The sequence below is a fragment of the Mustela erminea genome, chromosome 8, assembly GCF_009829155.1.
Source record: "Mustela erminea isolate mMusErm1 chromosome 8, mMusErm1.Pri, whole genome shotgun sequence".
NCBI lineage: Eukaryota > Metazoa > Chordata > Mammalia > Carnivora > Mustelidae > Mustela > Mustela erminea.
This window is the reverse complement of record NC_045621.1, coordinates 41,212,462-41,222,555: the sequence shown is the minus strand read 5'-3', so window position 1 is coordinate 41,222,555 and position 10,094 is coordinate 41,212,462. Positions and strand designations below refer to the sequence as shown.

The 10,094-nt window shown below is 45.8% G+C and overlaps 2 long non-coding RNA genes across 5 annotated transcripts; both read right to left on the bottom strand.

Moving 5' to 3' along the window:
* Positions 1–495: 495 nt before the first annotated feature.
* LOC116597579 lies at positions 496–4,319 on the bottom strand. Of its 4 annotated transcripts, XR_004288675.1 has the most exons (6): positions 4,237–4,319; positions 3,587–3,717; positions 3,326–3,510; positions 3,051–3,188; positions 2,427–2,547; positions 496–2,047 (listed from the first exon to the last, which is right to left on the bottom strand). It is a non-coding gene; the product is annotated as an uncharacterized LOC116597579 (long non-coding RNA). The 4 variants fall into 4 exon arrangements; XR_004288672.1 differs by having other exon boundaries at positions 496–2,547; XR_004288674.1 differs by having other exon boundaries at positions 496–2,547; positions 3,051–3,185.
* Positions 4,320–5,932: 1,613 nt separating this feature from the next.
* LOC116597580 lies at positions 5,933–8,477 on the bottom strand. Its single transcript, XR_004288676.1, has 3 exons — positions 8,392–8,477; positions 6,535–7,000; positions 5,933–6,123 (listed from the first exon to the last, which is right to left on the bottom strand). It is a non-coding gene; the product is annotated as an uncharacterized LOC116597580 (long non-coding RNA).
* Between the last annotated feature and the right edge of the window lie 1,617 nt (positions 8,478–10,094).

The window sequence follows — 10,094 nt, the reverse complement described above, 5'->3', positions numbered from 1 at the left end:
GCCAGGGCTCCAGTAGCAAGTGAGGACATGAGGAAGGGGAGGTAGGTGCATCTTCAGGCCTGTGAGCAACCCCCATGTGTGTGGGAAGCGAGGAAGAGCCTGGGGGAGAGTGGCTACAGCGAGCCTGAGTCAGACAGCCCCTCCCCATTCATCTCTTCAGTCGCTCATCAGAATCTGTTGTAGAATCATCCAACTGATGTCTCTGACTCAAACTTTCTCCACTGCACTCCATGGCCCATTGCTCTGCCAGTCTCTCTCTTAAACAGTAATTTTTAATGTTACTTTTCTCTTTCAGGCTTTTTTTTTTTTTTTTAAGCAAGGTATAACTGACATAATATATTAAATAAGTTTCAGGTGTACAATTTGATATTTGTATATATTGTGATTTGAAATTTGCATGTATTGTGAAATGGTCACCAGGAATCTAGTTAACATTGTCACCCCTCATAGCTACGAATTTTGTTTTATTGCTCCATATGTCTTCATTTTGCCTCTCCAATGCAATGTTAAGGACCTTCAGAGCAGGTGACATGTCTCAGATTTTCTCTGGACTCCCAATCTATCGATCCAGGTGTTAGTTTCTATTCAAAAATAAGCTTTTTGCAACCAACCAGAGTACAACCACACAGTAGAATCCCTTCAGCAATAAAAAAGAATGACACATGCTACAACTTGACCAACCTCGAGAACATGATGTTAATGAAATAAAAAGACAGAAAATAACTCTACAGATTATATTTTCCCCTTACAGGAAATGTCTGCAAAAGACAAATCTCCAGGGACAGAGGCAGACCAGTGGTTGCCCAGGGGAGGGGTGAACGTGTGAATTAACTGGGAGGGGTTAAGAGGAAGCTTTGTGAGGGCTGGAAATGTTCTAAAACAGAATTGTGCTGGTAGCTCCATGATTCCATAAATCTAAGTGCTATTAAATTTGTACTCATGTATATGCAAAATATCAAATTTTTATGATATGTAAATTATAGATCAATAAAGCTATGCAAACATACACACATACATGCACACACATATTTACTTATTTAGCTATTGAATAAGCAGCAGTTGACATTGAATCTGAGGGGAAGAAATAGTAAGCCCTTGCAACCAGCTTTGCCAAAGGGCGGAAACGGTCTGATTCCAGGTGATGGAACAGACCAGTTTATAGGTGTAAAAACTCCCTGAAGGAAAATTAAGGCAATTAATCCATTATAGAGAATTAAAATGCCCCTTAGGAAGGGTGAGGACCATAATGCTTCGATTCTGTAATCATCCAACAAGCTTCAATCTGCCGTTCAGTGTTGGACTGACATCTAGCAGGAAGGCTGGTTCTTTCCTCAGGCAAATTCCATCAAGCACAATAGGTAAATTCATCCTCATCCTGATACAATAATTTCCTTGTGAATTTGGATTCGAAGAGCTAGTTTTCTTAAGGCTCACATATCTTTGTATTTGGGGTTTGAATTTTAAATACATTAATTAAATTTCCCATTCTGTCCCTTTGGAACAGATACCGTTGTCCCCAAGCAGATGAAAAATAGTGCAAAAGTGACACCAATGAACAGTCTGCTTAGTTTTTCTTGCTTCCCCTCCCCACCCTGTCTGCGTACCAGGGAAGAGAAACAGAATTCAACACGAAGCATCCAAAGACCTTTCTTCTGAGCTCCTGGGACTTCGAGCCAAGTTCCAGTAATGAAATCAGCACTGAAAATACTCAAATCCATGCAAGGGGCTCAATGGGAAGGAAAACGAGCAACAGGCAGAGACCCTGCTCTCCAGGAAGTTACCACAACTCACTGTATTTCAAGAAAAGAGCATGAATTAATTCAAGGATTTCAAATCCATCTTCCCTGCAAGCTCTTAGGAGGTTTACCCAACACAGGGACAACCAGGATTCCACCATCTTGCTGTTGACTGTACAACTGTTCCTCATAAAAGCTGATAAGATGTGGCTACCCCATGGTTGGCATCATCTGTGGGAAATGAGCAAGACACAGCAGCAGGTGCAGTTCAGCCCATCACGAGATCCCTGGTTTAGCTGTGAATATGAGTCCTGAAGTGACACAAAGGGGAAGGAAGCTAGAGCCATGGGGCTCAGGTCCCGTGAGATGGCTGGGTCACCCACGGGACTGCCATGTGGAGACACTTGTTGAGGAAGGGAAGGCTGTGAGCTGGAAGGCCATAGGGTGCCCGGGAGTTAGACAATGTGATGCACCAGCACATTCTGGCTGATGGCAGTGCCAGGAAGTAAACCAGCCAGCCCGCAGTATTATGGTAAAGCTGGACATCACACGGGAGATTTCAACCCATATGGGGAGAAAATACACTTGTTGTTTTGTTCACAACCCAAAAACAGCCTATGTAATTAAGAGATGAGTTTGTGGGGTTTTGTCCCAGAGTCAAAGAGCATAATAAATCAAATGGGAAGGAACCATGAGCCCAAATGTCTCCGTGCTTGTCAGAGAGAGGCGTGCATGGTGATGAGACAGCACTGTGATCTTTCATCTTTCAATTCTGTTCAGATCTTCAGGAAGTAAGTCAACTAGAAAAAAACTTTTAAAAATATCTGTATATGCATTAGAAAGGCAAGTGTAAATCCTCCCAAGTACGATTTTTGTTCTTCCTATTTTAACAATTACACTTATTAAATATAAAACCAAATATAAAATTGGATTTTTTTGCTTGTTTTTTTGAAATAAAAGTTAACATCAGGATATGAAGAAAGAATTCCAACACATTGCTTTTCCATTTCTCCACCCAACAGTGTACACCTCCCTCTTAGCCCAGCACTGGGGGGGGAAAAAAAAAAAGGATATGAGGCCATTAGGTCCTCTTGGGGTATTTGAAGGGTCTGCAGAGGACCCTCTCCAAGGCTTATAAATCACCCCTCCTAACCTGGGCTTCAATTTCCACTTGTTCTCCTTGCAGTGACCCTTTTCCCCTCCACCCCCATCAATGCTCTGTTTTTAAGAGTCAAACATCCCCATAACATGCAAGCCTACGAGGTTCAGGCTAAAGCCACATTCTGTGACACAGAAATGGTCATCTCTACTTACCCGACCTCCCGGTTGTGGTTGAGATAGATGTCAAGCCAACAAAATGATTTTGAATGTGAAACTCCTCCTCATTCTTTATTGCTACAGTGCTCCTTTCATTGATTTTAAGGTGCTTAAAGGGAGGGGCAGGAGTTCCTACTGGGATGCACAGACAAGGGGATGGGACTGTCACTGCAGCTGGACCATGTTCACAAGATGCAAAGGTCAGTGGGGTCCTAAGACATGAGGCCCCAACATGCTCTTACTACAACCCATTTATTATATGGAGTCCTTACCTTTGGACTGAGGGTCCCAGGCTTTGCCCCACATTTCCATGGGGTGTTCCTTTGTTCTGTGCATCTGTTCAAGTCCTTACACACTAACCCGGCTGGGGCTGCTGAATAATACTTGCTTGACATGATCACTGCTGTGAAGCCAACATTGAAAAAGGAAGAGCTAGGAATCCTGCGGGCACACATTTCTGAAATGCCATAGTGACAAAATTAGACATGTTTCTTCATTGCAAGACTTTACTCGGGAACCTTGTATTTGCTCACCTTTTTTCAAATTCCCAGTGGAACTCTGCCAGGGCTCTTTCCAACTGTGCTTGGTGCCTACCCCTTCTGCTTCGTGTGGGGTGTCAGATCTGCACCTTTGCTGTACTTTGGGAAGCCTGCTTTCCAGGAGTCTGCAAGTCAACAAAAAGCAAAGTCAAGAGGACCTGGGTGGCTTGGTGGGTTAAGCCTCTGCCTTTGGCTCAGGTTGTGATCTCAGGTCCTGGGATTGAGTGGAGCCCTGCATTGGGCTCTCTGCTCAGCAGGGAGCCTGCTTCCTCCTCTCTCTCTGCCTGCCTCTCTGCCTACTTGTGATCTATCAAATAAATAAATAAAATCTTTAAAAAAAAATAAAAGCAATGTCAAATGCTTTGTGTGTCAGGTGGCAATCCACTCAAAAATTGTATTTTTTAAAATATTTTATTTATTTATTTGACTCAGAGAGAGAGAGAGAGAGCACAAGCAGGGGGAGCAGCAGGCAGAGAGAGAGGGAGAAGAAGACTCCCCGAGAAGTAGAGACCCCCAACGCGGGGCTCCATCCCAGGACCCTGGGGTCATGTCCTAAGCTGAAGGCAGACGCTTAACCAACTGAGCCACCCAAACACCTCTCAAAAATATTATTAATGCCATATGCTTTGTATCGTCTCTGAAACCTGGTATCGACTTCAAGAACACTTGGATTCACAACAGCCACATTTCAGACGCTCATAAGTCACTTGGGGCCAGTGCACCGGGCGGGGCCAGATAACTGAGATAAGAAGGTCTGGTCTAGATCCTCAGGAGTGAGAGAACACAGAGGGCTTTGTGACCTTTTATTGAGGCATAGATTCTTTGCGACCTTTTATTGAGGCATAGATTCTGGAGGCTCTTGTCCCCCACCCCACCCCCCCTTCCTCACGAATCCTGTTCTACTACATTTCCTCTAGTGGCTGAGGGTGAAAATGTTTACCACTACTTGCCTCAAAGGAATTTCAGGAGAAAAAAAAAAAAAAAGCTTATGTTGAGCATTCTTAGCCCATCCGTCCATCAGAGGTGGCCACAGTAAAACCAGACCCAAGTGCTGTTTTTTGCTTTAGCTGGGACAGGAATATGTAATCTGCTTCGGCAACAGGTGCAAAGTTGGCTTCACAGATGCAGGCTGAGAAGGAAAACAAACACGGGAGAGAAAAGAAAGAGTGTGGAACTCTGAGTCAGACTTATCTTCAGGACGCACTGAGTTGTCTGAGGGGAGAAGCTGTCCCCCTTTATTTTTAACAAAGAAAGTTCAATTGTTAATCATCTTGTGAAACGTGAAAACCAATCTGGTAAACTATGACACTTTTTAAAGGGCAAGAAAATAACTTGTGTAGACACTACAGGCCAGGGGGGGAAAAAAAAATCAGAAATGCTCCTTTTCTCTAAAAGGAAAATATCTAAAGAAAAACAAACAAACAAACAAACAAAAGAAAACCAAACAAACAAACAAACAAAAAAACACACACAAAAAAACAAAAAACAAAACCCAGCCTCATTATCAGCTCTCAATAGAGGATTAACAGGCACTGAGCAGAGAAGCTTCCGGAAGGAAGGCCGGCATTCCAGAGAAGCTCATCAGGTTTTTGAAAGGAAGAATTCAACCCCACTGAATTCCCACCCTCTTGTCTATAAAATAGGAAAGATTACACACACAGATCTGATGGCTTGGGTCTGGATTTTCAAAGAGATAGTTAAAAGGGCTGGAGTTTGGGGTGCCCAGAGCAGGGAGTCGGGAGGGGGGGAGAAGAGGGTGGGGGCAGGGATGGGGGTGGTTTGGGTTAGTTGTAGGTGAAGTCACCTTGTCCTACACCGTTCTTTCCCTTGCAGCAGCCTGAAGACTGGGGTCCATGACTCTTTCCTGTAGGGTTTTCTGTCACCCTCAACTCAGCAGGTGGGGGGGACTAGGATATCCTAGCCTTAGCAAAATCAAACATCCAAGCTATCACTTAAATTTTCTGCTGCAGAAGACTTTTCAGCCACCAAATGACTAGAATTAAGGAAAAAGGATCCCCACAGCCCTATAATACCCATCACGAAAATGCTGTTTCTTAAAGACTGGAAAAGTCCTTAGGCCATCCAGTTGGAAGGGGGTGGGGGTAATGTTGCCTTCAGCATTGCTTTACTGACACTCAGGGATGAAAGTCATTGTGGGTCATCCCTTTCTCTGGTTGTGGGCTTTGTTGAGAATGGGTAAAAAAAAAAAAAAAAAAGAAATCCACCGTGCTGTAGGACCTAGCCTACGCATCTGATGACCCTGGGTGTGAGTTTCCCAGGGCTGCCATGATAAATCACCACAAATTGGGTGTCTTAAAACAACAGAAATTATTCTCTCACAGTTCTGGAGGCCAGAAATCCAAAATCAAGGTGTGGGCAGGCGTGGTTCCTTCCAGATTCTCCGAGGAAGCATCTGGAAGCATCCAGGAGGTTCCCAGCTTCTGGGGGATGCCAGCAATCCTTGATGCCCCATGGCTGATAGACCCATCACTGCAATCTCGTCTGCATGCCCGGTGTCCTCACAGGGCCTTCTTATAAGGACACAAGACATTGGGTTTTGGGCCCGTCCTAAATCCAGGACAACCTTCCTTAAGGAATTACATCCACAAAGACCTCCCCTCCCCCAAATAAGGTCACATTCTGAGGTTCCAAGGTAGACAGGCCTTTTGGAGGGAGCACGATTCAGCCCCATCCGTCATAATTCTCCTACAAGATGGAACTTTCCTAAGCTTCTAATTGCTGCTTTTTTTTTTTTTTAATCACTGCAGATATTGTCACTTTGACAAGAAAAAGGCTTTGCTAAACTCACTGCATTGAATACATACTGCCCATGGCTCTCAGATGAACTTGGGAATGAATGGGAGGCTAACTGTTCTGTGCTGTGTCTGTCGTGCAAGCATTGAGCGAGGGCCTGGGAGATGGGGAGTGAAGAGAGAGCCAACCTCTGCTCGTTCTCCGAGGGAGGAAGAGGAGGAGGAGGGCAGCCTGGGCCAGGCAGGCCTGTGCTCAGAGGTCCTAGGAGGCAGGAGAGGACATGGACACCAGAAGGCTTCTCAGAGACAGGACCCGGATCACACCACCCTGGAACCACCCCCATCCCCACCCCCAGGGGCATGAGACTGACAATTAGGACATGGCCTTCTAACGAGGATAGGTTCTGCGGCACAGGGCTTCTGTTTTGGTGAGGGCACACAAGCTTGAACACGGAGAGGAATCTGCTAACACAGAGAACAGACTCAAAGCCACTAAGTGTGTCCCTCCACCTCCTCCCAGGGGAAGGCCAGGCTGCTCCCTCATCCCTCAACTTCAGTCTCAAGACTGTCAGATGTTCGCTGGTTTGGGCCACTCGTGCCCATTGCCTGGCTTTGCAGCTTCATGGAGTCTGCTGGAAGCTTCAGGACCTGGTAACTGAATACGAAAAGGAAGGGGTAAAAGGCATAAGAACATGGAGGAGCCTCCTCCCCCAGCTCCACCCCCCTTCGAGGGGGCATTAAGGAACTAGAACTCAGAGCTCAGAGCAACGGCCTTGCTGGCAGTCAATTTCTGTCATTGGCCACATTCGGGCAAGCTCTACGCCTCTGCCCCCGCAGTCTGGCCTGGACCCCCAGCTTTCTGTGGAAAACCCCTGCTTGGAAGCTGCCACATCAGCAGTCACAAAGCAAGGAAGTCAGTTGGGGCCCTCTGCACATGGTTGACTGAGGTCTTATTTCCTTTTTATTCTCTTCTAGGGCTTGCCTCAAATTTATATCTCCTGTAGAGCACACTTCTTTTTTTAACCCTCCGGCTAACATGGAAAGAATTTGTTTAGTTTGGTTTGCTGTGGTGCGGCAGCATAAGCCATTGGTGGGGTGATTCATAAACCCCGGGCTGCTGACGGGCTCGGGGAGGGAACTCGCTGTCAAGTTCTAACTAGAAGAAATAGGTTTGGGGCTGATACAGCAGAATATACACACTCAGTATCAGCCCTTCATGGTGAGGCTTGCTTTTCTGAAATGGTGCATGTTCTGTTTGCTAACAAGAGGCAGAGATAGAAAAACCAGGAGGCAGGCGCAAGGAAAGAGCTGGATTACAGGTCAGGCTGGATCTAGAGGCACCTCCCCAACCATCTTCGAGTGCGTGCATGGAAGCCCTGAGTCCCTGAGTCGGCAGAAAGGCGTCAGGCCCGTGGTAAGGTCCTGAACGCATGACTCAGGCGATGCTCAGAGGTCCTGAAGCATGAGGTTTTCTTCCACGGTTTGAGGACATCTTAATATGGAGAACTGGGCTTTAGAAATTCCATTAAATCTTGGCTCTCTGTTCCCCTTGACTCAGAGTTCAGTGTTAAACAGGTCTTATTTGCACTTCTAAAAAGGAGCCAGGTTGAGACAATGGAAAAAGGTAGGATGTGGTAGGAATCCTGGGATTTCTTCAGCCAGTCACTATGTCACCTTAGATGAGGGGCTTAGCCAGGCCATCCCGGGCTTTCAGAGGGACTGAGGGGCACCTAAATGTCTTCATGTAGTGCTTGATATGCAAAACATGCCTGGTTTGTGGGAGCTTTATCCATCCTGTATCACCTGCTGACAGCTCATCAGTGGAAGCTTCTGCCCAGAGGCTAGTCTTGCTCTTCTAAGCACCATCGATTCTTAGCACTCTACACAGCGTGGAACCCGAGTTGCTTTCCTACAGATGTTAGTAGCCAGAGGGAATTCGCCTCCCTGGGGACCCAAGAACCCTGCCTGAGACAATCACTTTTTCTATGTCTTTGCTGTGGAACAAATCGTCGTGGCTCCAAAACAGAGATTTATTTATTCTCTCACCCTTCTGAAGGCCAGAAGTCCAAAGCCAGTCTCACTGGGTCAACATCGAGGTGTCGGCAGGACCACGCACCCTCCCGAAGCTCGAGGGGAGAATGGCTTCCTTGCATCCTTCAGCTTCTGGTGGTTGCTGGCCTTTCTGAGCCCGTGGCTACATCACTCTCATCTCTTTCTCTGTGGTCATGTGGCTTTCTCCACGCCGGTGAGTCAAATCTCCCTCCACCTCTTTCTCGTAAGGCCCCCTGCCATTGCCCTTAAGGTCCATCTGGGATAATCCAGGATAATCTCCCCATCTGAAAATCATTAACTCAATCACATTGGGAAAGATCCCTTTTCCAAATAAAGCTGCATTCCTAAGGGCTGGGGATTAGGAACTGATGTCCCTAGGGGCCATTCTTCAGACCTTATCAGCTGCCATCAGGGATGTCCACTTTTTCATTCTTTTTTTGGAGTTTTGTTTGATGATGGAGCTGAGGATGCACATTGTATCACTCTGGTGGGACCTGCGTGTATCAACGGCCACTAATGGACCAGGAGACAGGTCACAAAAGATTACCAGGTACCTGGAGTTACCCGCATCTGCTTGGCTTTTCTCCACATTTTGCTGTTGAGAGGTTTCTTCCTGACTAAAGCAGTAGCTGAAGATACAGAGCAACTTTTTTTTTTTTTTAATAAGATCAGCAATTCTTTTTTTTTTCTTTTTTTTTTTTAAAGATTTTATTTATTTATTTGACAGACAGAGATCACGAGTAGGCATAGAGGCAGGCAGAGAGAGAGAGAGGAGGAAGCAGGCTCCCTGCCGAGCAGAGAGCCTGACGCGGGACTCGATCCCAGGACCCTGAGATCACGACTGGAGCCGAAGGCAGCGGCTTAACCCACTGAGCCACCCAGGCGCCCCAGAGCAACTTTTTGTTGTTGTTGTTTAAAGATTTGGTTTATTTATTTGAGAGAGAGAGCATGAGAAGAGAGGGGAGAGAGAGAGGGAGAAGCAGAACTCCTCACATAGCAAGAAGACTGATGTGGGACTCAGTCCCAGGATCCCGGGATAATGACCTGAGCCCAAGGCAGACCCTTAACGACTGAGTCACCCAGGCATCCGGATACAGAGCAACTTTCATGCTTTTGGTTTTCACGAGGGGAAACACTTTTGGTTTTCACGAGGGGAAACACCCAGTGAATGTGTGGTTTTTCTCCGCAGTATGTGAAGAAATATTGCCCCAAACCTTTCCTCTCAAAAGCATTTAAGTTATTCTTTGACAGTTTTGACAACAACCTATCTTCCCTTAAAGGGATAGCCATTCATTATTTAGGTGCACATTTCTGGTAAATTCCGTCCCCACCCGCAACCTGAATGCTGTGAATGTGTCTGGTATTTGAGAGCACATGCATGGACATGAACCAAAGAGCATGTGTTCTACCTACTATATAAAATGCGGCTAATATTCAAATGTGTGCTTTGGAGTTGTAAAATAGTTTTTATTTCTTTAAGACGTTATGCAGATTTCTGGTAATAATACCTTTTACTGTTAACCTATGTTAAGTAATAGCTGCCTGTGTTTCCATCTGCTACAACACGACTATTTCTGTGAAACATTTATTAAAGACGGAACAATGTTGGCAATTTGCAGGTCCTTCTCTGCCTCTTGCTAGCTCTCCCCTTTGATAACTGGAAAAGAAATACATTGTTTCAGTGGAATCTAGAATTT